This window comes from Humulus lupulus, chromosome 6, assembly GCF_963169125.1.
Source record: "Humulus lupulus chromosome 6, drHumLupu1.1, whole genome shotgun sequence".
NCBI lineage: Eukaryota > Viridiplantae > Streptophyta > Magnoliopsida > Rosales > Cannabaceae > Humulus > Humulus lupulus.
Genome location: NC_084798.1, coordinates 140,373,105 through 140,395,747, shown reverse-complemented (window position 1 = coordinate 140,395,747; position 22,643 = coordinate 140,373,105). Strand labels below are relative to the sequence as shown.

The window sequence follows — 22,643 nt, the reverse complement described above, 5'->3', positions numbered from 1 at the left end:
ATCAACTAGGAACTTCTTATTCGCTGCTTGTTAGTGACCACGATGTTAACCCCTCAAGGGAAACGGAATAAATGACTTTTTAAAGATTTAAAACAGAAAATACAAACTTTTGAGCCGTAAGTGGGTTTTTGAAGAACAAAAAAAAAATGATGTTTTCAGGGGTGCAACAGGTGGACTTCCCAGGAGGTCACCCATCCTAGTACTACTCTCTCCGAAGCACGATTAACTGCGGTGTTCTGATGGGATCCGGTGCATTAGTGCTGGTATGATTGCACCCGGGATGTTTGGTCCGCAATATTCATTTATAGGGAACGCGTGTGTCCTCCCTTTTCTCCCTTGGATCAACTAGGAACTTCTTATTCGCTGCTTGTTAGTGTCCACGGTGTTAACCCGTCAAGGGAAACGGAATAAATGACTCTGTAAAGATTTAAAACAGTAAATACAAACTTTTGAGCCGTAAGTGGGATTTTGAAGAACAAAAAAAAAAAAAATGATGTTTTCAGGGGAGCAACACGAGGGCTTCCCAGGAGGTCACCCATCCTAGTACTACTCTGGCCCAAGCACGCTAAACTGCGGAGTTCTGATGGGATCTGGTGCGTTAGGGTTGGTATGATCGCACCCGGAATTTTTGGTCCGCAATATACATTTATAGCGAACGCGTGTGTCCTCCCTTTTCTCCATCGGATCAACTAGGAACTTCTTATTCGCTACTTGTTAGTGTCCAGGGTGTTAACCCGTCAACGGAAACGGAATAAATGAATCTTTAAAGATTTAAAACAGAAAATACAAACTTTTGAGCCGTAAGTGGGTTTTTGAAGAACAAAAAAAAAAAAAAATTATGTTTTCAGGGTTGCAACACGAGGACTTCCCAGGAGGTCACCCATCCTAGTACTACTCTCGCCCAAGCACGTTTAACTGCGGAGTTCTGATGGGATCTGGTGCATTAGTGATGGTATGATCGCACCCGGAATGTTTGGTCCGCTATATTTATTTATATCGAACGCATGTGTCCTCCCTTTTCTCCCCCGGATCAACTAGGAACTTCTTATTCGCAACTTGTTAGTGTCCACGGTGTTAACCCGTCAACGGAAACGGAATAAATGACTCTTTAAAGATTTAAAACAGAAAATACAAAATTTTTTGCCGTAAGTTGATTTTTGAAGAACAAAAAAAAAAAAAAAATGATGTTTTCAGGGGTGCAACACGAAGAATTCCCAGGAAGTCACCCATCCTAGTACTACTCTCACCCAAGCAAGCTTAACTGCGGAGTTGTGATGGGATCTGGTGCATTTGTGCAGGTATGATCGCACCCGGAATGTTTGGTCCGCAATATTCATTTATAGCGAACGCGTGTGTCCCTCCTTTTCTTCCTCGGATCAACTAGGAACTTCTTATTCGCTGCTTGTTAGTGACCACGATGTTAACCCCTCAAGGGAAACGGAATAAATGACTTTTTAAAGATTTAAAACAGAAAATACAAACTTTTGAGCCATAAGTGGGTTTTTGAAGAACAAAAAAAAATGATGTTTTCAGGGGTGCAACAGGTGGACTTCCCAGCAGGGCACCCATCCTAGTACTCCTCTCCGAAGCACGCTTAACTGCGGTGTTCTGATGGGATCCGGTGCATTAGTGCTGGTATGATTGCACCCGGGATGTTTGGTCCGCAATATTCATTTATAGCGAACGCGTGTGTCCTCCCTTTTCTCCCTTGGATCAACTAGGAACTTCTTATTCGCTGCTTGTTAGTGTCCACGGTGTTAACCCGTCAAGGGAAACGGAATAAATGACTCTGTAAAGATTTAAAACAGTAAATACAAACTTTTGAGCCGTAAGTGGGATTTTGAAGAACAAAAAAAAAAAAAAATGATGTTTTCAGGGGAGCAACACGAGGGCTTCCCAAAAGGTCACCCATCCTAGTACTACTCTGGCCCAAGCACGCTAAACTGCGGAGTTCTGATGGGATCTGGTGCGTTAGGGTTGGTATGATCGCACCCGGAATGTTTGGTCCGCAATATACATTTATAGCGAACGCGTGTGTCCTCCCTTTTCTCCATCGGATCAACTAGGAACTTCTTATTCGCTGCTTGTTAGGGTCCACGGTGTTAACCCATCAAGGGAAACGGAATAAATGACTCTTTAAAGATTTAAAACAGAAAATACAAACTTTTGAGCCGTAAGTGGATTTTTGAAGAACAAAAAAAAAAAATGATGTTTTCAGGGATGCAACACGAGAACTTCCAAGGAGGTCACCCATCCTAGTACTACTCTCGCTGAAGTACGCTTAACTGCGGAGTTCAGATGGGATCCGGTGCATTAGTGCTGGTATGATCGCACCCCGAATGTTTGGTCCGCAATATTCATTTATAACGAACGCGTGTGTCCTCCCCTTTCTCCCCCAGATTAACTAGGAACTTCTTATTCGCTGCTTCTTAGCGACCATGGTGTTAAACCCTCAAGGGAAACAGAATAAATGACTCTTCAAAGATTTAAAACAGAAAATACAAACTTTTGAGCCGTAAGTGGATTTTTGAAGAACAAAAAAAAAAAAAAATGATGTTTTCAGGGGTGCAACACGAGGACTTCCCAGGAGGTCACCCATCCTAGTACTACTCTCGCCCAAGCACGCTTAACTGCGGAGTTCTGATGGGATCCGGTGCGTTAGTGTGGGTATGTTCGCACCCGGAATGTTTGGTCCGCAATATTCATTTATAGCGAACGCGTGTGTCCTCCCTTTTCTCCCTCGGATCATCTAAGAACTTCTTATTCGCTGCTTGTTAGTGACCACGGTGTTTACCCCTCAAGGGAAACGGAATAACTGACTCTTTAAAGATTTAAAACAGAAAATACAAACTTTTGAGCCGTAAGTGGATTTTTGATGAACAAAAAAAAAAAATGATGTTTTCAAGGGTGTAACACTGGGACTCCCCAGGAGGTCACCCATCCTAGGACTACCCTCGCCCAAGCACGCTTAACTGCGGAGTTCTGATGGGATCCGGTGCGTTAGTGCTGGTATGATCGCACCCGGAATGTTTGGTCCGCAATATTCATTTATAGCGAACGCGTGTGTCCTCCCTTTTCTCCCTCGGATCAACTAGGGACTTCCTATTCGCTGCATGTTAGTGACCACGGTGTTAACCCCTCAAGGTAAACGGAATAAATGACTCCTTAAAGATTTAAAACAGAAAATACAAACTTTTGAGCCGTAAGTGGATTTTTGAAGAACAAAAAAAAAAAAAAAATGATGCTTTCAGGGGTGCAACACGAGGACTTCCCAGGAGGTCACCCATCCTAGTACTACTCTCGCCCAAGCAAACTTAACTGCGGAGTTGTGATGGGATCCGGTGTATTAGTGCAGGTATGATCGCACCAGGAATGTTTTGTCCGCAATATTCATTTATAGCGAACGCGTGTGTCCCCCCTTTTCTCCCTCGGATCAACTAGGAACTTCTTATTCGCTGCTTGTTAGTGACCACGGTGTTAACCCCTCAAGGGAAACGGAATAAATGACTTTTTAAAGATTTAAAACAGAAAATACAAACTTTTGAGCCGTAAGTGGATTTTTGAAAAAAAAATTAAAAAAAATGATGTTTTCAGGGGTGCAACAGGAGGACTTCCCAGGAGGTCACCCATCCTAGTACTACTCTCGCCGAAGCACGCTTTACTTCGGTGTTCTGATGGGATCCGGTGCATTAGTGCTGGTATGATCGCACCCGGGATGTTTGGTCCGCAATATTCATTTATAGCGAACGCGTGTGTCATCCCTTTTCTCCCTTGGATCAACTAGGAACTTCTTATTCGCTGCTTGTTAGTGTCCACGGTGTTAACCCTTCAAGGGAAACGGAATAAATGACTCTTTAAAAATTTAAAACAGTAAATACAAACTTTTGAGCCGTAAGTGGGTTTTTGAAGAACAAAAAAAAAAACAAAATGATGTTTTCAGGGTTGCAACACGAGGACTTCCCAGGAGGTCTCCCATCCTAGTACTACTCTCGCCCAAGCACGTTTAACTGCGGAGTTCTGATGGGATCCGGTGCGTTAGTGATGGTAGGATCGCATCCGGAATTTTTGGTCTGCAATATTCATCTATATCGAACGCATGTGTCCTCCCTTTTCTCCCTTGGATCAACTAGGAACTTCTTATTCGCTGCTTGTTAGTGTCCACGGTGTTAACCCGTCAAGGGAAACGGAATAAATGACTCTGTAAAGATTTAAAACAGTAAATACAAACTTTTGAGCCGTAAGTGGGATTTTGAAGAACAAAAAAAAAAAAAATGATGTTTTCAGGGGAGCAACACGAGGGCTTCCCAAAAGGTCACCCATCCTAGTACTACTCTGGCCCAAGCACGCTAAACTGCGGAGTTCTGATGGGATCTGGTGCGTTAGGGTTGGTATGATCGCACCCGGAATGTTTGGTCCGCAATATACATTTATAGCGAACGCGTGTGTCCTCCCTTTTCTCCATCGGATCAACTAGGAACTTCTTATTCGCTGCTTGTTAGGGTCCACGGTGTTAACCCATCAAGGGAAACGGAATAAATGACTCTTTAAAGATTTAAAACAGAAAATACAAACTTTTGAGCCGTAAGCGGATTTTTGAAGAACAAAAAAAAAAAAAGAAAATGATGTTTTCAGGGGTGCAACACGAGGACTTCCCAGGAGGTCACCCATCCTAGTACTACTCTCGCCCAAGCACGCTTAACTGCGGAGTTCTGATGGGATCCGGTGCATTAGTGCTGGTATGATCGCACCCGCGATGTTTGGTCCGCAATATTCATTTATAGCGAACGCGTGTGTCGTCCCTTTTCTCCCTTGGATCAACTAGGAACTTCTTATTCGCTGCTTGTTAGTGTCCACGGTGTTAACCCGTCAAGGGAAACGGAATAAATGACTCTTTAAAAATTTAAAACAGTAAATACAAACTTTTGAGCCGTAAGTGGGTTTTTGAAGATCAAAAAAAAAAACAAAATGATGTTTTCAGGGTTGCAACACGAGGACTTCCCAGGAGGTCTCCCATCCTAGTACTACTCTCGCCCAAGCACGTTTAACTGCGGAGTTCTGATGGGATCCGGTGCGTTAGTGATGGTATGATCGCACCCGGAATTTTTGGTCTGCAATATTCATCTATATCGAACGCATGTGTCCTCCCTTTTCTCCCTTGGATCAACTAGGAACTTCTTATTCGCTGCTTGTTAGTGTCCACGGTGTTAACCCATCAAGGGAAACGGAATAAATGACTCTTTAAAGATTTAAAACAGTAAATACATACTTTTGAGCCGTAAGTGGGTTTTAGAAGAACAAAAAAAAAAAAATGATGTTTTCAGGGTTGCAACACGAGGACTTCCCAGGAGGTCTCCCATCCAAGTACTACTCTCGCCCAAGCAGGTTTAACTGCGGAGTTCTGATGGCATCCGGTGCGTTAGTGCGGGTATGTTCGCACCCGGAATGTTTGGTCCGCAATATTCATTTATAGCGAACGCGTGTGTCCTCCCTTTTCTCCCTCGGATCATCTAAGAACTTCTTATTCGCTGCTTGTTAGTGACCACGGTGTTAACCCCTCAAGGGAAACGGAATAAATGACTCTTTAAAGATTTAAAGTAGATAATACAAACTTTTGAGCCGTAAGTGGATTTTTGAAGAACAAAAAAAAAAAAAAGAAAATGATGTTTTCAGGGGTGCAACACGAGGACTTCCCAGGAGGTCACCCATCCTAGTACTACTCTTGCCCAGGCACGCTTAACTGCGGAGTTCTGATGGGATCCGGTGCATTAGTGCTGGTATGATCGCACCCGGAATGTTTTGTGCGCAATATTCATTTATAGCGAACGCGTGTGTCCCCCCTTTTCTCCCTCGGATCAACTAGGAACTTCTTATTCGCTGTTTGTTTGTGACCACGGTGTTAACCCCTCATGGGAAACGGAATAAATGACTTTTTAAAGATTTAAAACAGAAAATACAAACTTTAGAGCCGTAAGTGGATTTTTGAAAAAAATAAAATAAAAAATTATGTTATCAGGGGATCAACAGGAGGATTTCCCAGGAGGTCACCCATCCTAGTACTACTCTCGCCGAAGCACGCTTAACTGAAGTGTTCTGATGGGATCCGGTGCATTAATGCTGTTATGATCGCACTCGGGATGTTTGGTCCGCAATATTCATTTATAGCGAACGCGTGTGTCCTCCCTTTTCTCCCTTGGTTCAGCTTGGAACTTCTTATTCGCTGCTTGTTAGTGTCCACAGTGTTAACCCGACAAGGGAAACAGAATAAATGACTCTTTAAAGATTTAAAACAGTAAATACAAACTTTTGAGCCGTAAGTGGGTTTTTGAAGAACAAAAAAAAAAAAATGATGTTTTCAAGGTTGCAACACGAGGACTTCCCAAGAGGTCACCCATCCTAGTACTACTCTCGCCCAAGCACGTTTAACTTCGGAGTTCTGATGGGATCCGGTGCGTTAGTGATGGTATGATCGCACCCGGAATGTTTGGTCCGCAATATTCATTTATATCGAGCGCATGTGTCCTCCCTTTTCTCCCTCGGATCAACTAGAAACTTCTTATTCGCTACTTGTTAGTGTCCACGGTGTTAACCCGTCAACGGAAACAGAATAAATGACTCTTTAAAGATTTAAAACAGAAAAGACAAACTTTTGAGCCGTAAGTGGGTTTTAGAAGAACAAAAAAAAAAAAAAATGATGTTTTCAGGGTTGCAACACGAGCACTTCCCAGGAGGTCTCCCATCCAAGTACTACTCTCGCCCAAGCAGGTTTAACTGCGGAGTTCTGATGGGATCCGGTGCGTTAGTGATGGTATGATCGCACCTGGAATGTTTGGTCCGCAATATTCATTTATATCGAACGCATGTGTCCTCCCTTTTCTCCCTCGGATCAACTAGGAACTTCTTATTCGCTACTTGTTAGTGTCCATGGTGTTAACCCGTCAACGGAAACGGAATAAATGACTCTTTAAAGATTTAAAACAGAAAATACAAACTTTTGAGCCGTAAGTGGGTTTTGGAAGAACAAAAAAAAAAAAAAAAATGATGTTTTCAGGGGTGCAACACGAGGACTTCCAAGGAGGTCACCCATTCCAGTTCTACTCTCGCCCAAGCACGCTTAACTGCGGAGTTCTGATGGGATCCGCTGCGTTAGTGCGGGTATGTTCGCACCCGGAATGTTTGGTCCGCAATATTCATTTATAGCGAACGCGTGTGTCCTCCCTTTTCTCCCTCGGATCATCTAAGAACTTCTTATTCGCTGCTTGTTAGTGACCACGGTGTTAACCCCTCAAGGGAAACAGATTAAATGACTCTTTAAAGATTTAAAGTAGAAAATACAAACTTTTGAGCCGTAAAGGGATTTTTGAAGAACAAAAAAAAAAAAAGAAAATGATGTTTTCAGGGGTGCAACACGAGGACTTCCCAGGAGGTCACCCATCCTAGTACTACTCTCGCCCAAGCACTCTTAACTGCGGAGTTCTGATGGGATCCGGGGCATTAGTGCTGGTATGATCGCACCCGGAATGTTTTGTCCGCAATATTCATTTATAGCGAACGCGTGTGTCCCCCCTTTTCTCCCTCGGATCAACTAGGAACTTCTTTTTCGCTGCTTGTTAGTGACCACGGTGTTAAACCCTCAAGGGAAACGGAATAAATGACTTTTTAAAGATTTAAAACAGAAAATACAAACTTTCGAGCCGTAAGTGGATTTTTGAAAAAAATAAAATAAAAAATGATGTTTTCAGGGGTGCAATAGGAGGACTTCCCAGGAGGTCACCCATCCTAGTACTACTCTCGCCGAAGCACGCTTAACTGCGGAGTTCTGATGGGATCTGGTGCGTTAGGGTTGGTATGATCGCACCCGGAATGTTTGGTCCGCAATATTCATTTATAGCGAACGCGTGTGTCCTCCCTTTTCTCCCTCGGATCAACTAGGAACTTCTTATTCGCTGCTTGTTAGGGTCCACGGTGTTAACCCGTCAAGGGAAACGGAATAAATGATTCTTTAAAGATTTAAAGTAGATAATACAAACTTTTGAGCCGTAAGTGGATTTTTGAAGAACAAAAAAAAAAAAAGAAAATGATGTTTTCAGGGGTGCAACACGAGGACTTCCCAGGAGGTCACCCATCCTAGTACTACTCTCGCCGAAGCACGCTTGACTGCATTGTTCTGATGGGATCCGGTGCATTAATGCTGGTATGATTGCACCCGGAATGTTTTGTCCGCAATATTCATTTATAGCGAACGCGTGTGTCCTCCCTTTTCTCCCTTGGATCAGCTAGGAACTTCTTATTCGCTGCTTGTTAGTGTCCACAGTGTTAACCCGTCAAGGGAAACAGAATAAATGACTCTTTAAAGATTTAAAACAGTAAATACAAACTTTTGAGCCGTAAGTGGGTTTTTGAAGAACAAAAAAAAAATGATGTTTTCAAGGTTGCAACACGAGGACTTCCCAAGAGGTCACCCATCCTAGTACTACTCTCGCCCAAGCACGTTTAACTTCGGAGTTCTGATGGGATCCGGTGCGTTAGTGATGGTATGATCGCACCCGGAATGTTTGGTCCGCAATATTCATTTATATCGAGCGCATGTGTCCTCCCTTTTCTCCCTCGGATCAACTAGAAACTTCTTATTCGCTACTTGTTAGTGTCCACGGTGTTAACCCGTCAACGGAAACAGAATAAATGACTCTTTAAAGATTTAAAACAGAAAATACAAACTTTTGAGCCGTAAGTGGGTTTTTGAAGAACAAAAAAATAAAGAAAAATGATGTTTTCAGGGGAGAAACACGAGGGCTTCACAGGAGGTCACCCATCCTAGTACTACTCTGGCACAAGAACGCTTAACTGCGGAGTTCTGATGGGATCTGGTGCGTTAGGGTTGGTATGATAGCACCCGGAATATTTGGTCCGCATTATTCATTTATAGCGAACGCGTGTGTCCTCCCTATTCTCCATCGAATCAACTAGGAACTTCTTATTCGCTGCTTGTTAGGGTCCACGGTGTTTACCCGTCAAGGGAAACGGAATAAATGACTCTTTAAAGATTTAAAACAGAAAATACAAACTTTTGAGCCGTAAGTGGGTTTTTGAAGAACAAAAAAAAAAATGATGTTTTCAGGGGTGCAACACGAGGACTTCCCAATAGGTCACCCATCCTAGTTCTACTCTCTCCCAAACACGCTTAACTGTGGAGTTCTGATGGGATCCGGTGCGTTAGTGCGGGTATGATCGCACCCGCAATGTTTGGTCCGCAATATTCATTTATAGCGAACGCGTGTGTCCTCTGTTTTCTCCCTCGGATCATCTAAGCACTTCTTATTCGCTGCTTGTTAGTGACCACGGTGTTTACCCCTCAAGGGAAACGGAATAAATGACTCTTTAAAGATTTAAAACAGAAAATACAAACTTTTGAGCCGTAAGTGGATTTTTGAAGAACAAAAAAAAAAAATGATGTTTTCAACGGTTGAACATTGGGACTCCCCAGGAGGTCACCCATCCTAGGACTACCCTCGCCCAAGCACGCTTAACTGCGGAATTCTGATGGGACCCGGTGCATTAGTGCTGGTATGATCGTACCCGGAATGTTTGGTCCGCAATATTCATTTATAGCGAACGCGTGTGTCCTCCCTTTTCTCCCTCGGATCAACTAGGAACTTCTTATTCGCTTCTTGTTAGTGTCCATGGTGTTAACCCGTCAACGGAAACGGAATAAATGACTCTTTGAAGATTTAAAACAGAAAATACAAACTTTTGAGCCGTAAGTGGGTTTTTGAAGAACAAAAAAAAAAAAAAATGATGTTTTCAGGGGAGCAACACGAGGGCTTCCCAGGAGGTCACCCATCCTAGTACTACTCTGGCCCAAGCACGCTTAACTACGGAGTTCTGATGGGATCTGGTGCGTTAGGGTTGGTATGATCGCACCCGGAATGTTTGGTCCGCAATATTCATTTATAGCGAACGCGTGTGTCCTCCCTTTTCTCCCTCGGATCAACTAGGAACTTCTTATTCGCTGCTTGTTAGGGTCCACGGTGTTAACCCGTCATGGGAAACGGAATAAATGATTCTTTAGAGATTTAAAACAGAAAATACAAACTTTTGAGCCGTAAGTGGGTCTTTGAAGAACAAAAAAAAAAAAAGGATGTTTTCAGGGGTGTAACACGAGGACTTCCCAGGAGGTCACCCATTCTAGTTCTACTCTCGCCCAAGCACGCTTAACTGCGGAGTTCTGATGGGATCCGCTGCGTTAGTGCGGGTACGTTCGCACCCGGAATGTTTGGTCCGCAATATTCATTTATAGCGAACGCGTGTGGCCACCTTTTCTCCCTCGGATCATCTAAGAACTTCTTATTCGCTGCTTGTTAGTGACCACGGTGTTAACCCCTCAAGGGAAACGGAATAAATGACTCTTTAAAGATTTAAAGTAGATAATACAATCTTTTGAGCCGTAAGTGGATTTTTGAAGAACAAAAAAAAAAAAAAAATGATGTTTTCAGGGGTGCAACACGAGGACTTCCCAGGAGGTCACCCATCATAGTTCTACTCTCGCCCAAGCACGCTTAACTGCGGAGTTCTGATGGGATCCGGTGCATTAGTGCTGGTATGATCGCACCCGGCATGTTTTGTCCGCAATATTCATTTATAGCGAACGCGTGTCTCCCCCCTTTTCTCCCTCGGATCAACTAGGAACTTCTTATTCGCTGCTTGTTTGTGACCACGGTGTTAACCCCTCAAGGGAAACGGAATAAATGACTTTTTAAAGATTTAAAACAGAAAATACAAACTTTCGAGCCGTAAGTGGATTTTTGAAAAAAATAAAATAAAAAATGATGTTTTCAGGGGTGCAACAGGAGGACTTCCCAGGAGGTCACCCATCCTAGTACTACTCTCGCCGAAGCACGCTTAACTGCAGTGTTCTGATGGGATCCGGTGCATTAGTGCTGGTATGATCGCACTCGGGATGTTTGGTCCGCAATATTCATTTATAGCGAACGCGTGTGTCCTCCCTTTTCTCCCTTGGATCAGCTAGGAACTTCTTATTCGCTGCTTGTTAGTGTCCACGGTGTTAACCCGTCAAGGGAAACAGAATAAATGACTCTTTAAAGATTTAAAACAGTAAATACAAACTTTTGAGCCGTAAGTGGGTTTTTGAAGAACAAAAAAAAAAAAATGATGTTTTCAAGGTTGCAACACGAGGACTTCCCAGGAGGTCACCCATCCTAGTACTACTCTCGCCCAAGCACGTTTAACTTCGGAGTTCTGATGGGATCCGGTGCGTTAGTGATGGTATGATCGCACCCGGAATGTTTGGTCCGCAATATTCATTTATATCGAGCGCATGTGTCCTCCCTTTTCTCCCTCGGATCAACTAGGAACTTCTTATTCGCTACTTGTTAGTGTCCACGGTGTTAACCCGTCAACGGAAACGGAATAAATGACTCTTTAAAGATTTAAAACAGAAAATACAAACTTTTGAGCCATAAGTGGGTTTTTGAAGAACAAAAAAAAAAAAAAAAAAATGATGTTTTCAGGGAAGCTACACGAGGGCTTCCCAGGAGGTCACCCATCCTAGTACTACTCTGGCCCAAGCACGCTTAACTGTGGAGTTCTGATGGGATCTGGTGCGTTAGGGTTGGTATGATAGCACCCGGAATGTTTGGTCCGCAATATTCATTTATAGCGAACGCGTGTGTCCTCCCTTTTCTCCATCGGATCAACTAGGAACTTCTTATTCGCTGCTTGTTAGTGACCACGGTGTTAACCCTTCAAGGTAAACGGAATAAATGACTCTTTAAATATTTAAAATAGAAAATACAAACTTTTGAGCCGTAAGTGGATTTTTGAATAACAAAAAAAAAATGATGCTTTCAGGGGTGCAACATGAGGACTTCCCAGGAGGTCACCCATCCTAGTACTACTCTCGCCCAAGCAAGCTTAACTGCGGAGTTCTAATGGGATCCGGTGCATTAGTGCTGGTATGATCGCACCCGGAAATGTTTTCTCCGCAATATTCTTTTATAGCGAACGCGTGTGTCCTCCCTTTTCTCCCTCGGATCAACTAGGAACTTCTTATTCGCTGCTTGTTTGTGACCACGGTGTTAACCCCTCAAGGGAAACGGAATAAATGACTCTTTAATGATTTAAAACAGAAAATACAAACTTTTGAGCCGTAAGTGGATTTTTGAAGAACAAAAAAAACAAAAAATCTCCTTTTGTTAAATGATTCTATTGTGTCCTTAAACCCTGTTTTGATGAACAAAAAATTTAATATAAAAACACAATTTATAGATAAAATAATTGTTTTTTTATTTAGAGTTGTTTGTTTTATGAATTATTCTACTTTCTTTTTTAAACCAAAAATTAAACAAAACTAATCTTTAGTACCTATTACACGATACAAATTATAAAATAGTGGTCACATTTTTCAGCTTCCTCATCTTATTAAAACATATTATGCCCTTAAACCTAGTTTTGATAAACAAATAATTGAATTTTAAAACACAATTTTATAGATGGAATGATTATTTTTTTATTCGGATTTTTAGTATAATGAATTATTATGTAAATTATTCTACCTTTTTGACCAGGACAACCATAAAACAAAACTAAAGATCAAAATTGAAAAAAAATAAATAAAGAAAAGAGGTTACATAGAGTTGAACCTCTGACCAAGTGGCAAAAATACCAACATTACCAAGATAAATTATGATACAATATGGATATCTTAATTTTTCTTAAACATTTCGTGAGATATAAAAGGAAGTAAAATTTTGAAATTTCATGGGAGTATAATAAACAAATACATCAACAACAATGATTTTCACATATGACTCACCCATTATATTAGTTTATTTTGTTTGAAATAGCAAAATAAAACATGAACCTTTTGAAAAAAATGGTACTTAAAATAGAATTAGTAGCCAAAACAGCATTTTTTTGAGAAATTATTCGCTGCTTGTTAGTGACCACGGTGTTAACCCCTCAAGGGAAACGGAATAAACGACTCTTTAAAGATTTAAAACAGAAAATACAAACTTTTGAGCCGTAAGTGGGTTTTTGAAGAATAAAAAAAAAAAAAAAAAGTGATGTTTTCAGGGGTGCAACACGAGGACTTCCCAGAGGTCTCCCATCCTAGTACTACTCTCGCTCGAGCACGCTTAACTGCGGAGTTCTGATGGGATCCGGTGCATTAGTGCTGGTATGATCGCACCCGGAGTGTTTGGTCCGCAATATTCATTTATAGCGAACGCGTGTGTCCTCCCTTTTCTCCCTCGGATCAACTAGGACCTTCTTACTCGCTGCTTGTTAGTGACCACGGTGTTAACCCCTCAAGGGAAACGGAATAAATGACTTTTTAAAGATTTCAAACAGAAAATACAAACTTTTGAGCCGTAAGTGGATTTTTGAAAAAAATAAATAATAAATGATGTTTTCTGGGGTGCAACACGAGGACTTCCCAGGAGGTCACCCATCCTGGTACTACTCTCGCCCAAGCACGCTTAACTGCGGAGTTCTGATGGGATCCGGTGCATTAGTGCTGGTATGATCGCACCCGAAATGTTTGGTCCCCAATATTCATTTATAGCGAACGCGTGTGTCCTCCCTTTTCTCCCTCGGATCAACTAGGAACTTCTTATTCGCTGCTTGTTAGTGACCACGGTGTTAACCCCTCAAGGGAAACGAAATAAATGACTCTTTAATGATTTAAAGTAGAAAATACAAACTTTTGAGCCGTAAGTGGATTTTTGAAGAACAAAAAAAAAAAAGAAAATGATGTTTTCAGGGGTGCAACACGAGGACTTCCCAGGAGGTCACACATCCTAGTACTACTCTCGCCCAAGCTCGCTTAACTGCGGAGTTCTGATGGGATCCGGTGCATTAGTGCTGGTATGATCGCACCCGGAATGTTTGGTCCGCAATATTCATTTATAGCGAACGCGTGTGTCCTCCCTTTTCTCCCTCAGATTAACTAGGAACTTCTTATTCGCTGCTTGTTAGTGACCACGGTGTTAACCCATCAAGGGAAACAGAATAAATGACTCTTTAAAGATTTAAAACGGAAAATACATACTTTTGAGACGTAAGTGGGTTTTTGAAGAAGAAAAAAAAAATGATGTTTTCAGGGGTGCAACACGAGGACTTCCCAGGAGGTCACCCATCCTAGTACTACTCTCGCCCAAGCACGCTTAACTGCGGAGTTCTGATGGGATCCGGTGCATTAGTACTGGTATGATCGCACCTGGAACGTTTTTTCCGCAATATACATTTATAACGAACGCGTGTGTCCTCCCTTTTCTCCCTCAGATCTACTAGGAACTTCTTATTCGCTGCTTGTTAGTGACCTCGGTGTTAACCCCTCAAGGGAAACAGAATAAATGACTCTTTAAAGATTTAAAAAAGAAAATACAAACTTTTGAGCCGTAAGTGTATTTTTGAAAAACAAAAAAAAAAAATGATGTTTTCAGGGGTGCAACACGAGGACTTCCCAGGAGGTCACCCATCCTAGTACTACTCTCGCCCAAGCACGCTTAACTGCGGAGTTCTGATGGGATCCGGTGCATTAGTGCTGGTTTGATCGCACCCGGAATGTTTGGTCCGCAATATTCATTTATAGCGAACGCGTGTGTCCTCCCTTTTCTCCCTTGGATCAACTAGGGACTTCTTATTCGCTGCTTATTAGTGACCACGGTGTTAACCCCTCAAGGGAAACGGAATAAATGACTCTTTAAAGATTTAAAACAGAAAATACAAACTTTTGAGCCGTAAGTGGTTTATTGAAAAAAAAAAAAAATGATAATTTCATGGGTGCAACACGAGGACTTCCCAGGAGGTCACCCATCCTACCACTACTCTCGCCCAAGCACGCTTAGCTGCGGAGTTCTGACGGGATCCGGTCTATTAGTGCTGGTCTGATCGCACCCGAAATGTTTTGTCCGCAATATTCATTTATAGCGAACGCGTGTGTCCCCCCTTTTCTCCCTCGGATCAACGAGGAACTTCTTATTCGCTGCTTGTTAGTGACCACGGTGTTAACCCCTTAAGGGAAACAGAATAAATGACTCTTTAAAGATTTAAAACAGAAAATATAAACTTTTGAGCCGTAAGTGGATTTTTGAAAAAAAAAAATGATGTTTTCAGGGGTGCAACAGGAGGACTTTCCAGGAGGTCACCCATCCTAGTACTACTCTCGCCGAAGCACGCTTAAATGCGGTGTTCTGATGGGATCCGGTGCATTAGTTCTGGTATGATCGCACCCGGGATGTTTGGTCCGCAATATTCATTTATAGCGAACGCGTGTCTCCTCCCTTTTCTCCCTTGGATCAACTAGGAACTTCTTATTCGCTGCTTGTTAGTGACCACGGTGTTAACGCGTCAAGGGAAACGGAATAAATGACTCTTTAAAGATTTAAAACAGAAAATACACACTTTTGAACCGTAAGTGGATTTTTGAAGAACAAAAAAAAAAAAAAATGATGTTTTCAGGGTTGCAACATGAGGACTTCCCAGGAGGTCACCCATCCTAGTACTTCTTGCGCCCAAGCACGCTTAACTGCGGAGTTCTGATGGGATCCGGTGCGTTAGTGATGGTATGATCGCACCCGGAATGTTTGGTCCGCAGTATTCATTTATATCGAACGCATGTGTCCTCCCTTTTCTCCCTTGGATCAACTACGAACTTCTTATTCGCTACTTGTTAGTATCCACGTTGTTAACCCGTCAACAAAAACGGAATAAATGACTCTTTAAAGATTTAAAACAGAAAATACAAACTTTTGAGTCGTAAGTGGGTTTTTGAAGAACAAAAAAAAAAAAATGATGTTTTCAGGGGTGCAACATGAGGGCTTCGCAGGAGGTCACCTATCCTAGTACTACTCTGGCCCAAGCACGCTTATGGGCGGAGTTCTGATGGGATCCGGTGCATTAGTGCTGGTATGATCGCACCCGGGATGTTTGGTCCGCAATATTCATTTATAGCGAACGCGTGTGTCCTCCCTTTTCTCCCTCGGATCAACTAGGAACTTCTTATTCGCTGCTTGTTAGTGACCACGGGTTTAACCCCTCAAGGGAAACAGAATAAATGACTCTTTAAAGATTTAAAATAGAAAATACAAACTTTTGAGCCGTAAGTGGGTTTTTAAAAACAAAAAAAAAATATTCATATTTTCATGGGTGCAACATGAGGACTTCCCAGGAGGTCACCCATCCTAGTACTACTCTAGCCCAAGCACGCTTAGCTGCGGAGTTCTGATGGGATCCGATATTTTAGTGCTGGTATGATCGCACCCGGAATGTTTGGTCCGCAATATTCATTTATAGCGAACGCGTGTGTCCTCCCTTTTCTCCCTCGGATCAACTAGGAATTTCTTATTCGCTGCTTGTTAGTGACCACGGTGTTAACCCCTAAAGGGAAACGGAATAAATGACTCTTTAAAGATTTAAAACAGAAAATACAAACTTTTGAGCCGTAAGTGGATTTTTGAAGAACAAAAAAAAAAAAAATGATTTTATCAGGGGTGCAACATGAGGACTTCCCAGGAGGTCACCCATCCTACTACTACTCTCGCCCAAGCACGCTTAACCGCAGAGTTCTGATGGGATCCAGTGCGTTAGTGCTGGTATCATCGGACCCGGAATGTTTGGTCCGCAATATTCATTTATAGCTAACGCGTATGTCCTCCCTTTTCTCCCTCGGATCAACTAGGAACTTCATATTCGCTGCTTGTTAGTGGCCACGGTGTTAACCTGTCAAGGGAAACGGAATAAATGATTCTTTAAAGATTTAAAACAGAAAATACAAAGTTTTGAGCCGTAAGTGGGTTTTTGAAGAACAAAAAAAAAAAAAAAATGATGTTTTCAGGGGTGCAACACGAGGAATTCCCAGGAGGTCACCCATCCTAGTATTACTCTAGCCCAAGCACGCTTGACTGCGGAGTTCTGATGGGATCCGGGGCATTAGTGCTGGTATGATCGCACCCGGAATGTTTTTTCCGCAATATTCATTTATATCGAACGCGTGTGTCCCCCCTTTTCTCCCTCGGATCAACTAGGAACTTCTTATTCGCTGCTTGTTAGTGACCACGGTGTTAACCCCTAAAGGGAAACGGAATAAATGACTCTTTAAAGATTTAAAACAGAAAATACAAACTTTTGAGCCGTAAGTGGATTTTTGAAGAACAAAAAAAAAAAAAATGATTTTATCAGGGGTGCAACATGAGGACTTCCCAGGAGGTCACCCATCCTACTACTACTCTCGCCCAAGCACGCTTAACCGCAGAGTTCTGATGGGATCCAGTGCGTTAGTGCTGGTATCATCGGACCCGGAATGTTTGGTCCGCAATATTCATTTATAGCTAACGCGTATGTCCTCCCTTTTCTCCCTCGGATCAACTAGGAACTTCATATTCGCTGCTTGTTAGTGGCCACGGTGTTAACCTGTCAAGGGAAACGGAATAAATGATTCTTTAAAGATTTAAAACAGAAAATACAAAGTTTTGAGCCGTAAGTGGGTTTTTGAAGAACAAAAAAAAAAAAAAAATGATGTTTTCAGGGGTGCAACACGAGGAATTCCCAGGAGGTCACCCATCCTAGTATTACTCTAGCCCAATCACGCTTGACTGCGGAGTTCTGATGGGATCCGGGGCATTAGTGCTGGTATGATCGCACCCGGAATGTTTTTTCCGCAATATTCATTTATATCGAACGCGTGTGTCCCCCCTTTTCTCCCTCGGATCAACTAGGAACTTCTTATTCGCTGCTTGTTAGTGACCACGGTGTTAACCCCTAAAGGGAAACGGAATAAATGACTCTTTAAAGATTTAAAACAGAAAATACAAACTTTTGAGCCGTAAGTGGATTTTTGAAAAAAAAAAAAAAAATGATTTTTTCAGGGGTGCAACAGGATGACTTCCCAGGAGGTCACCCATCCTAGTACTACTCTCGCCGAAGCACGCTTAACTGCGGTGTTCTGATGGGATCCGGTGCATTAGTGCTGGTATGATCGCACCTGGGATGTTTGGTCCGCAATATTCATTTATAGCGAACGCGTGTGTCCTCCCTTTTCTCCCTTGGATAAACTAGGAACTTCTTATTCGCTGCATGTTAGTGTCCACGGTGTTAACCCGTCAAGGGAAACAGAATAAATGACTCTTTAAAGATTTAAAACAGAAAATACAAACTTTTGGGCCGCAAGTGGGTTTTTGAAGAAGAAAAAAAAAATGATGTTTTCAGGATTGCAACACGAGGACTTCCCAGGAAGTCACCCATCCTAGTACTACTCTCGCCCAAGCACGTTTAACTGCGGAGTTCTGATGGGATCCGGTGCGTTAGTGATGGTATGATCGCACCCGGAATGTTTGGTCCGCAATATTTATTTATATCGAACGCATGTGTCCTCCCTTTTCTCCCTCGTATCAACTTGGAACTTCTTATTCGCTACTTGTTAGTGACCACGGTGTTAACCCATCAACGAAAACGGAATAAATGACTCTTTAAAGATTTAAAACAGAAAATACAAACTTTTGAGACGTAAGTGGGTTTTTGAAGAACAAAAAAAAAAAAAAATGATGTTTTCAGGGTTGCAACACGAGGACTTCCCAGGAGGTCACCCATCCAAGTACTACTCTCGCCCAAGCACGCTTAACTGCGGAGTTCTGATGGGATCCGGTGCATTGGTGCTGGTTTGATCGCATCCGGAATGTTTGGTCCGCTATATTCATTTATAGCGAACGCGTGTGTCCTCCCTTTTCTCCCTCGGATCAATTAGGGACTTCTTATTCGCTGCTTGTTAGTGACCACGGTGTTAACCCCTCAAGGGAAACGGAATAAATGACTCTTTAAAGATTTAAAACAGAAAATACAAACTTTTGAGCCGTAAGTGGGTTATTGAAAACAAAAAAAAAAATGATAATTTCATGGGTGCAACACGAGGACTTCCCAGGAGGTCACCCATCCTAGTACTATTCTCGCCCAAGCGCGCTTAGCTGCGGAGTTCTGATGGGATCCGGTCTATTAGTGCTGGTCTTATCGCACCCGGAATGTTTGGTCCGCAATATTCATTTATAGCGAACGCGTGTGTCCTCCCTTTTCTCCCTCGGATCAACAAGGAACTTATTATTCGCTGCTTGTTAGTGACCATGGTGATAACACCTAAAGGGAAACGGAATAAATGACTCTTTAAAGATTTAAAACAGAAAATACAAACTTTTGAGCCGTAAGTGGATTTTTGAAGAACAAAAAAAAAAAATGATGTTATCAGGGGTGCAACACGAGGACTTCCCAGGAGGTCACCCATCCTAGCACTACTCTCGCCCAAGCACGCTTAACTGCGGAGTTCTGATGGGATCCGGTGCATTAGTGCTGGTATGATCGCACCCGGAATGTTTGGTCCGCAATATTCATTTATAGGGAACGCGTGTGTCCTCCCTTTTCTCCCTCGGATCAACTAGGAACTTCTTATTCGCTGCTTGTTAGTGACCACGGTGTTAACCCCTCAAGGGAAACAGAATAAATGACTCTTTAAAGATTTAAAACAGAAAATACAAACTTTTGAGCCGTAAGTGGATTTTTGAAGAAAAAAAAAATGATGTTTTCAGGGGTGCAACACGAGGACTTCCTAGGAGGTCACCCATCCTAGTGCTACTCTCGCCCAAGCTCGCTTAACTGCGCAGTTCTGATGGGATCCGGTGCATTAGTGCTGGTACGATCGCACCCAGAATGTTTGGTCCGCAATATTCATTTATAGCGAACGCGTGTGTCCTCCCTTTTCTCCCTCTGATCAACTTGGAACTTCTTATTCGCTGCTTATTAGTGACCACGGTGTTAACCCCTCAAGGGAAACGGAATAAATGACTCTTTAAAGATTTAAAACAGAAAATACAAACTTTTGAGCCGTAAGTGGATTTTTGAAGAACAAAAAAAACAAAAAATAAAATGATGTTTTCAGGGGTGCAACACGAGGACTTCCCAGGTGGTCACCCATCCTAGTACTACTCTCGCCCAAGCTCGCTTAACTGCGGAGTTCTGATGGGATCCGGTGCATTAGTGCTGGTATGATCGCATCCAGAATGTTTGGTCCGCAATATTCATTTATAGCGAACGCGTGTGTCCTCCCTTTTCTCCCTCGGATCAACTAGGAACTTCTTATTCGCTGCTTGTTAGTGACCACGGTGTTAACCCCTCAAGGGAAACAGAATAAATGACTCTTTAAAGATTTAAAACAGAATATACAAACTTTTGAGACGTAAGTGGATTTTTGAAGAAAAAAAAAATGATGTTTTCAGGGGTGCAACACGAGGACTTCCCAGGAGGTCACCCATCCTAGTGCTACTCTCGCCCAAGCTCGCTTTACTGCTGAGTTCTGATGGGATCCGGTGCATTAGTGCTGGTATGATCGCACCCGGAATGTTTGGTCCGCAATATTCATTTATAGCGAACGCGTGTGTCCTCCCATTTCTCCCTCGGATCAACTAGGAACTTCTTATTCGCTTCTTGTTAGTGACCACGGTGTTAACCCCTCAAGGGAAACGGAATAAATGACTCTTTAATGATTTAAAACAGAAAATAGAAACTTTTGAGCCGTAAGTGGATTTTTGAAGAACAAAAAATAAAAAAAAAATGATGTTTTCAGGGCTGCAACACGAGGACTTCCCAGGTGGTCACCCATCCTAGCGCTACTCTCGCCCAATCTCCCTTAACTGCGTAGTTCTGATGGGATCCGGTGCATTAGTGCTGGTATGATCGCACCCGGAATGTTTGGTCCGCAATATTCATTTATAGCGAACGCGTGTTTCCTCCCTTTTCTCCCTCGGATCAACTAGGAACTTCTTATTCACTGCTTGTTAGTGACCACGGTGTTAACCCCTCAAGGGAAACGGAATAAATGACTCTTTAAAGATTTAAAACAGAAAATACAAACTTTTGAGCCGTAAGTGGATTTTTGAAGAACAAAAAAAACAAAAAAAAATGATGTTTTCAGGGGTGCAACACGAGGACTGCCCAGGTGGTCACCCATCCTAGTACTACTCTCGCCCAAGCTCGCTTAACTGCGGAGTTCTGATGGGATCCGGTGCATTAGTGCTGGTATGATCGCACCCGGAATGTTTGGTCCGCAATATTCATTTATAGCGAACGCGTGTGTCCACCCTTTTCTCCCTCGGATCAACTAGGAACTTCTTATTCGCTGCTTGTTATTGACCACGGTGTTAACCCCTTAAGGGAAACGGAATAAATGACTCTATAAATATTTAAAACAGAAAATACAAACTTTTGAGCCGTAAGTGGATTTTTGAAGAACAAAAAAAACAAAAAAGAAAATGATGTTTTCAGGGGTGCAACACGAGCACTTCGCAGGTGGTCACCCATCCTAGTACTACTCTCGCCCAAGCTCGCTTAACTGCGGAGTTCTGATGGGATCCGGTGCATTAGTGCTGGTATGATCGCACCCGGAATGTTTGGTCCGCAATATTCATTTATAGCGAACGCGTGTGTCCTCCCTTTTCTCCCTCGGATCAACTAGGAACTTCTTATTCGCTGCTTGTTAGTGACCACGGTGTTAACCCCTCAAGGGAAACAGAATAAATGACTCTTTAAAGATTTAAAACAGAAAATACAAACTTTTGAGCCGTAAGTGGATTTTTGAAGAAAAAAAAAAATGAAGTTTTCAGGGGTGCATCACGAGGACTTCCCAGGAGGTCACCCATCCTAGTGCTACTCTCGCCCAAGCTCGCTTAACTGCGGAGTTCTGATGGGATCCGGTGCATTAGTGCTGGTATGATCGCACCCGGAATGTTTGGTCCGCAATATTCATTTATGGCGAACGCGTGTGTCCTCCCATTTCTCCCTCGGATCAACTAGGAACTTCTTATTGTCTTCTTGTTAGTGACCACGGTGTTAACCCCTCAATGGAAACGGAATAAATGACTCTTTAAAGATTTAAAACAGAAAATAGAAACTTTTGAGCCGTAAGTGGATTTTTGAAGAACAAAAAACAAAAACAAAAATGAAGTTTTCAGGGGTGCAACACGAGGACTTCCCAGGTGGTCACCCATCCTAGGGCTACTCTCGCCCATTCTCGCTTGACTGCGTAGTTCTGATGGGATCCGGTGCATTAGTGCTGGTATGATCGCACCCGGAATGTTTGGTCCGCAATATTCATTTATAGCGAACGCGTGTGTCCTCCCTTTTCTCCCTCGGATCAACTAGGAACTTCTTATTCGCTGCTTATTAGTGACCACGGTGTTAACCCCTCAAGGGAAACAGAATAAATGACTCTTTAAAGATTTAAAACAGAAAATACAAACTTTTGAGCCGTAAGTGGATTTTTGAAGAAACAAAAAATGATGTTTTCTGGGGTGCATCACGAGGACTTCCCAGGAGGTCACCCATCCTAGTGCTACTCTCGCCCAAGCTCGCTTAACTGCGGAGTTCTAATGGGATCCGGTGCATTAGTGCTGGTATGATCGCACCCGGAATGTTTGGTCCGCAATATTCATTTATGGCGAACGCGTGTGTCCTCCCATTTCTCCCTCGGATCAACTAGGAACTTCTTATTCTCTTCTTGTTAGTGACCACGGTGTTAACCCCTCAAGGGAAACGGAATAAATGACTCTTTAAAGATTTAAAATAGAAAATAGAAATTTTTGAGCCGTAAG

At 42.6% G+C, this 22,643-nt stretch overlaps 56 non-coding genes and 7 pseudogenes across 56 annotated transcripts; all 63 read right to left on the bottom strand.

Annotated features, from left to right (window-relative positions):
• Positions 1-158: 158 nt before the first annotated feature.
• Positions 159-277, bottom strand: LOC133786884 (5S ribosomal RNA). Its single transcript, XR_009872025.1, has one exon. It is a non-coding gene; the product is annotated as a 5S ribosomal RNA (ribosomal RNA).
• A 225-nt stretch (positions 278-502) lies between these two features.
• LOC133787053 (5S ribosomal RNA) lies at positions 503-621 on the bottom strand. Its single transcript, XR_009872186.1, has one exon. It is a non-coding gene; the product is annotated as a 5S ribosomal RNA (ribosomal RNA).
• A 226-nt stretch (positions 622-847) lies between these two features.
• LOC133786381 (5S ribosomal RNA) lies at positions 848-966 on the bottom strand. Its single transcript, XR_009871544.1, has one exon. It is a non-coding gene; the product is annotated as a 5S ribosomal RNA (ribosomal RNA).
• Positions 967-1,193: 227 nt separating this feature from the next.
• LOC133787074 (5S ribosomal RNA) lies at positions 1,194-1,312 on the bottom strand. Its single transcript, XR_009872205.1, has one exon. It is a non-coding gene; the product is annotated as a 5S ribosomal RNA (ribosomal RNA).
• A 220-nt stretch (positions 1,313-1,532) lies between these two features.
• Positions 1,533-1,649, bottom strand: LOC133787105 (5S ribosomal RNA; annotated as a pseudogene).
• Positions 1,650-1,875: 226 nt separating this feature from the next.
• Positions 1,876-1,994, bottom strand: LOC133787079 (5S ribosomal RNA). Its single transcript, XR_009872210.1, has one exon. It is a non-coding gene; the product is annotated as a 5S ribosomal RNA (ribosomal RNA).
• A 223-nt stretch (positions 1,995-2,217) lies between these two features.
• LOC133786796 (5S ribosomal RNA) lies at positions 2,218-2,336 on the bottom strand. Its single transcript, XR_009871939.1, has one exon. It is a non-coding gene; the product is annotated as a 5S ribosomal RNA (ribosomal RNA).
• A 226-nt stretch (positions 2,337-2,562) lies between these two features.
• LOC133788033 (5S ribosomal RNA) lies at positions 2,563-2,681 on the bottom strand. The gene has a single exon (XR_009873015.1). It is a non-coding gene; the product is annotated as a 5S ribosomal RNA (ribosomal RNA).
• A 223-nt stretch (positions 2,682-2,904) lies between these two features.
• LOC133786729 (5S ribosomal RNA) lies at positions 2,905-3,023 on the bottom strand. Its single transcript, XR_009871873.1, has one exon. It is a non-coding gene; the product is annotated as a 5S ribosomal RNA (ribosomal RNA).
• A 227-nt stretch (positions 3,024-3,250) lies between these two features.
• Positions 3,251-3,369, bottom strand: LOC133786743 (5S ribosomal RNA). The gene has a single exon (XR_009871888.1). It is a non-coding gene; the product is annotated as a 5S ribosomal RNA (ribosomal RNA).
• Positions 3,370-3,593: 224 nt separating this feature from the next.
• LOC133786804 (5S ribosomal RNA) lies at positions 3,594-3,712 on the bottom strand. The gene has a single exon (XR_009871946.1). It is a non-coding gene; the product is annotated as a 5S ribosomal RNA (ribosomal RNA).
• Positions 3,713-3,939: 227 nt separating this feature from the next.
• LOC133786456 (5S ribosomal RNA) lies at positions 3,940-4,058 on the bottom strand. Its single transcript, XR_009871616.1, has one exon. It is a non-coding gene; the product is annotated as a 5S ribosomal RNA (ribosomal RNA).
• Positions 4,059-4,283: 225 nt separating this feature from the next.
• Positions 4,284-4,402, bottom strand: LOC133787078 (5S ribosomal RNA). Its single transcript, XR_009872209.1, has one exon. It is a non-coding gene; the product is annotated as a 5S ribosomal RNA (ribosomal RNA).
• A 229-nt stretch (positions 4,403-4,631) lies between these two features.
• On the bottom strand, positions 4,632-4,750 carry LOC133786269 (5S ribosomal RNA). The gene has a single exon (XR_009871437.1). It is a non-coding gene; the product is annotated as a 5S ribosomal RNA (ribosomal RNA).
• A 227-nt stretch (positions 4,751-4,977) lies between these two features.
• Positions 4,978-5,096, bottom strand: LOC133788078 (5S ribosomal RNA). The gene has a single exon (XR_009873057.1). It is a non-coding gene; the product is annotated as a 5S ribosomal RNA (ribosomal RNA).
• A 224-nt stretch (positions 5,097-5,320) lies between these two features.
• Positions 5,321-5,439, bottom strand: LOC133786991 (5S ribosomal RNA). Its single transcript, XR_009872128.1, has one exon. It is a non-coding gene; the product is annotated as a 5S ribosomal RNA (ribosomal RNA).
• Positions 5,440-5,669: 230 nt separating this feature from the next.
• LOC133786640 (5S ribosomal RNA) lies at positions 5,670-5,788 on the bottom strand. The gene has a single exon (XR_009871788.1). It is a non-coding gene; the product is annotated as a 5S ribosomal RNA (ribosomal RNA).
• Positions 5,789-6,012: 224 nt separating this feature from the next.
• Positions 6,013-6,131, bottom strand: LOC133787188 (5S ribosomal RNA; annotated as a pseudogene).
• A 224-nt stretch (positions 6,132-6,355) lies between these two features.
• LOC133787997 (5S ribosomal RNA) lies at positions 6,356-6,474 on the bottom strand. The gene has a single exon (XR_009872981.1). It is a non-coding gene; the product is annotated as a 5S ribosomal RNA (ribosomal RNA).
• A 226-nt stretch (positions 6,475-6,700) lies between these two features.
• On the bottom strand, positions 6,701-6,819 carry LOC133786888 (5S ribosomal RNA). The gene has a single exon (XR_009872029.1). It is a non-coding gene; the product is annotated as a 5S ribosomal RNA (ribosomal RNA).
• Positions 6,820-7,047: 228 nt separating this feature from the next.
• LOC133786924 (5S ribosomal RNA) lies at positions 7,048-7,166 on the bottom strand. The gene has a single exon (XR_009872063.1). It is a non-coding gene; the product is annotated as a 5S ribosomal RNA (ribosomal RNA).
• Positions 7,167-7,395: 229 nt separating this feature from the next.
• LOC133787893 (5S ribosomal RNA) lies at positions 7,396-7,514 on the bottom strand. The gene has a single exon (XR_009872881.1). It is a non-coding gene; the product is annotated as a 5S ribosomal RNA (ribosomal RNA).
• Positions 7,515-7,738: 224 nt separating this feature from the next.
• LOC133787038 (5S ribosomal RNA) lies at positions 7,739-7,857 on the bottom strand. Its single transcript, XR_009872172.1, has one exon. It is a non-coding gene; the product is annotated as a 5S ribosomal RNA (ribosomal RNA).
• A 229-nt stretch (positions 7,858-8,086) lies between these two features.
• Positions 8,087-8,205, bottom strand: LOC133787041 (5S ribosomal RNA). Its single transcript, XR_009872175.1, has one exon. It is a non-coding gene; the product is annotated as a 5S ribosomal RNA (ribosomal RNA).
• A 221-nt stretch (positions 8,206-8,426) lies between these two features.
• Positions 8,427-8,545, bottom strand: LOC133787995 (5S ribosomal RNA). Its single transcript, XR_009872979.1, has one exon. It is a non-coding gene; the product is annotated as a 5S ribosomal RNA (ribosomal RNA).
• A 228-nt stretch (positions 8,546-8,773) lies between these two features.
• LOC133787185 (5S ribosomal RNA) lies at positions 8,774-8,892 on the bottom strand (annotated as a pseudogene).
• Positions 8,893-9,114: 222 nt separating this feature from the next.
• On the bottom strand, positions 9,115-9,233 carry LOC133787004 (5S ribosomal RNA). Its single transcript, XR_009872140.1, has one exon. It is a non-coding gene; the product is annotated as a 5S ribosomal RNA (ribosomal RNA).
• A 223-nt stretch (positions 9,234-9,456) lies between these two features.
• LOC133787183 (5S ribosomal RNA) lies at positions 9,457-9,575 on the bottom strand (annotated as a pseudogene).
• A 226-nt stretch (positions 9,576-9,801) lies between these two features.
• Positions 9,802-9,920, bottom strand: LOC133786876 (5S ribosomal RNA). Its single transcript, XR_009872017.1, has one exon. It is a non-coding gene; the product is annotated as a 5S ribosomal RNA (ribosomal RNA).
• Positions 9,921-10,144: 224 nt separating this feature from the next.
• LOC133787043 (5S ribosomal RNA) lies at positions 10,145-10,263 on the bottom strand. The gene has a single exon (XR_009872177.1). It is a non-coding gene; the product is annotated as a 5S ribosomal RNA (ribosomal RNA).
• Positions 10,264-10,489: 226 nt separating this feature from the next.
• On the bottom strand, positions 10,490-10,608 carry LOC133787878 (5S ribosomal RNA). The gene has a single exon (XR_009872866.1). It is a non-coding gene; the product is annotated as a 5S ribosomal RNA (ribosomal RNA).
• A 224-nt stretch (positions 10,609-10,832) lies between these two features.
• Positions 10,833-10,951, bottom strand: LOC133787002 (5S ribosomal RNA). The gene has a single exon (XR_009872138.1). It is a non-coding gene; the product is annotated as a 5S ribosomal RNA (ribosomal RNA).
• Positions 10,952-11,175: 224 nt separating this feature from the next.
• Positions 11,176-11,294, bottom strand: LOC133787925 (5S ribosomal RNA). The gene has a single exon (XR_009872912.1). It is a non-coding gene; the product is annotated as a 5S ribosomal RNA (ribosomal RNA).
• Positions 11,295-11,524: 230 nt separating this feature from the next.
• LOC133787067 (5S ribosomal RNA) lies at positions 11,525-11,643 on the bottom strand. The gene has a single exon (XR_009872199.1). It is a non-coding gene; the product is annotated as a 5S ribosomal RNA (ribosomal RNA).
• Positions 11,644-11,864: 221 nt separating this feature from the next.
• LOC133788053 (5S ribosomal RNA) lies at positions 11,865-11,983 on the bottom strand. Its single transcript, XR_009873033.1, has one exon. It is a non-coding gene; the product is annotated as a 5S ribosomal RNA (ribosomal RNA).
• A 1,105-nt stretch (positions 11,984-13,088) lies between these two features.
• Positions 13,089-13,206, bottom strand: LOC133786390 (5S ribosomal RNA). The gene has a single exon (XR_009871553.1). It is a non-coding gene; the product is annotated as a 5S ribosomal RNA (ribosomal RNA).
• A 223-nt stretch (positions 13,207-13,429) lies between these two features.
• LOC133787029 (5S ribosomal RNA) lies at positions 13,430-13,548 on the bottom strand. The gene has a single exon (XR_009872164.1). It is a non-coding gene; the product is annotated as a 5S ribosomal RNA (ribosomal RNA).
• Positions 13,549-13,776: 228 nt separating this feature from the next.
• On the bottom strand, positions 13,777-13,895 carry LOC133787998 (5S ribosomal RNA). Its single transcript, XR_009872982.1, has one exon. It is a non-coding gene; the product is annotated as a 5S ribosomal RNA (ribosomal RNA).
• Positions 13,896-14,116: 221 nt separating this feature from the next.
• Positions 14,117-14,235, bottom strand: LOC133786816 (5S ribosomal RNA). The gene has a single exon (XR_009871958.1). It is a non-coding gene; the product is annotated as a 5S ribosomal RNA (ribosomal RNA).
• A 223-nt stretch (positions 14,236-14,458) lies between these two features.
• Positions 14,459-14,577, bottom strand: LOC133787938 (5S ribosomal RNA). Its single transcript, XR_009872925.1, has one exon. It is a non-coding gene; the product is annotated as a 5S ribosomal RNA (ribosomal RNA).
• A 219-nt stretch (positions 14,578-14,796) lies between these two features.
• Positions 14,797-14,915, bottom strand: LOC133786849 (5S ribosomal RNA). The gene has a single exon (XR_009871990.1). It is a non-coding gene; the product is annotated as a 5S ribosomal RNA (ribosomal RNA).
• A 216-nt stretch (positions 14,916-15,131) lies between these two features.
• LOC133787134 (5S ribosomal RNA) lies at positions 15,132-15,250 on the bottom strand (annotated as a pseudogene).
• Positions 15,251-15,476: 226 nt separating this feature from the next.
• On the bottom strand, positions 15,477-15,595 carry LOC133786834 (5S ribosomal RNA). The gene has a single exon (XR_009871975.1). It is a non-coding gene; the product is annotated as a 5S ribosomal RNA (ribosomal RNA).
• A 224-nt stretch (positions 15,596-15,819) lies between these two features.
• On the bottom strand, positions 15,820-15,938 carry LOC133787086 (5S ribosomal RNA). The gene has a single exon (XR_009872216.1). It is a non-coding gene; the product is annotated as a 5S ribosomal RNA (ribosomal RNA).
• A 223-nt stretch (positions 15,939-16,161) lies between these two features.
• LOC133786674 (5S ribosomal RNA) lies at positions 16,162-16,280 on the bottom strand. The gene has a single exon (XR_009871820.1). It is a non-coding gene; the product is annotated as a 5S ribosomal RNA (ribosomal RNA).
• Positions 16,281-16,505: 225 nt separating this feature from the next.
• LOC133787025 (5S ribosomal RNA) lies at positions 16,506-16,624 on the bottom strand. Its single transcript, XR_009872160.1, has one exon. It is a non-coding gene; the product is annotated as a 5S ribosomal RNA (ribosomal RNA).
• Positions 16,625-16,851: 227 nt separating this feature from the next.
• LOC133786447 (5S ribosomal RNA) lies at positions 16,852-16,970 on the bottom strand. The gene has a single exon (XR_009871607.1). It is a non-coding gene; the product is annotated as a 5S ribosomal RNA (ribosomal RNA).
• Positions 16,971-17,195: 225 nt separating this feature from the next.
• LOC133787024 (5S ribosomal RNA) lies at positions 17,196-17,314 on the bottom strand. Its single transcript, XR_009872159.1, has one exon. It is a non-coding gene; the product is annotated as a 5S ribosomal RNA (ribosomal RNA).
• A 227-nt stretch (positions 17,315-17,541) lies between these two features.
• On the bottom strand, positions 17,542-17,660 carry LOC133786814 (5S ribosomal RNA). The gene has a single exon (XR_009871956.1). It is a non-coding gene; the product is annotated as a 5S ribosomal RNA (ribosomal RNA).
• A 221-nt stretch (positions 17,661-17,881) lies between these two features.
• On the bottom strand, positions 17,882-18,000 carry LOC133787058 (5S ribosomal RNA). The gene has a single exon (XR_009872191.1). It is a non-coding gene; the product is annotated as a 5S ribosomal RNA (ribosomal RNA).
• Positions 18,001-18,221: 221 nt separating this feature from the next.
• LOC133786454 (5S ribosomal RNA) lies at positions 18,222-18,340 on the bottom strand. Its single transcript, XR_009871614.1, has one exon. It is a non-coding gene; the product is annotated as a 5S ribosomal RNA (ribosomal RNA).
• A 226-nt stretch (positions 18,341-18,566) lies between these two features.
• LOC133787874 (5S ribosomal RNA) lies at positions 18,567-18,685 on the bottom strand. The gene has a single exon (XR_009872863.1). It is a non-coding gene; the product is annotated as a 5S ribosomal RNA (ribosomal RNA).
• Positions 18,686-18,906: 221 nt separating this feature from the next.
• Positions 18,907-19,025, bottom strand: LOC133786784 (5S ribosomal RNA). Its single transcript, XR_009871928.1, has one exon. It is a non-coding gene; the product is annotated as a 5S ribosomal RNA (ribosomal RNA).
• Positions 19,026-19,248: 223 nt separating this feature from the next.
• On the bottom strand, positions 19,249-19,367 carry LOC133786675 (5S ribosomal RNA). Its single transcript, XR_009871821.1, has one exon. It is a non-coding gene; the product is annotated as a 5S ribosomal RNA (ribosomal RNA).
• A 218-nt stretch (positions 19,368-19,585) lies between these two features.
• Positions 19,586-19,704, bottom strand: LOC133786953 (5S ribosomal RNA). Its single transcript, XR_009872090.1, has one exon. It is a non-coding gene; the product is annotated as a 5S ribosomal RNA (ribosomal RNA).
• Positions 19,705-19,935: 231 nt separating this feature from the next.
• LOC133787754 (5S ribosomal RNA) lies at positions 19,936-20,054 on the bottom strand. The gene has a single exon (XR_009872755.1). It is a non-coding gene; the product is annotated as a 5S ribosomal RNA (ribosomal RNA).
• Positions 20,055-20,272: 218 nt separating this feature from the next.
• Positions 20,273-20,391, bottom strand: LOC133786702 (5S ribosomal RNA). Its single transcript, XR_009871846.1, has one exon. It is a non-coding gene; the product is annotated as a 5S ribosomal RNA (ribosomal RNA).
• A 228-nt stretch (positions 20,392-20,619) lies between these two features.
• LOC133787131 (5S ribosomal RNA) lies at positions 20,620-20,738 on the bottom strand (annotated as a pseudogene).
• A 229-nt stretch (positions 20,739-20,967) lies between these two features.
• On the bottom strand, positions 20,968-21,086 carry LOC133787909 (5S ribosomal RNA). The gene has a single exon (XR_009872897.1). It is a non-coding gene; the product is annotated as a 5S ribosomal RNA (ribosomal RNA).
• A 231-nt stretch (positions 21,087-21,317) lies between these two features.
• LOC133787907 (5S ribosomal RNA) lies at positions 21,318-21,436 on the bottom strand. Its single transcript, XR_009872895.1, has one exon. It is a non-coding gene; the product is annotated as a 5S ribosomal RNA (ribosomal RNA).
• A 219-nt stretch (positions 21,437-21,655) lies between these two features.
• On the bottom strand, positions 21,656-21,774 carry LOC133786433 (5S ribosomal RNA). Its single transcript, XR_009871594.1, has one exon. It is a non-coding gene; the product is annotated as a 5S ribosomal RNA (ribosomal RNA).
• A 229-nt stretch (positions 21,775-22,003) lies between these two features.
• Positions 22,004-22,122, bottom strand: LOC133787129 (5S ribosomal RNA; annotated as a pseudogene).
• Positions 22,123-22,340: 218 nt separating this feature from the next.
• On the bottom strand, positions 22,341-22,459 carry LOC133786513 (5S ribosomal RNA). Its single transcript, XR_009871669.1, has one exon. It is a non-coding gene; the product is annotated as a 5S ribosomal RNA (ribosomal RNA).
• Positions 22,460-22,643: the final 184 nt, after the last annotated feature.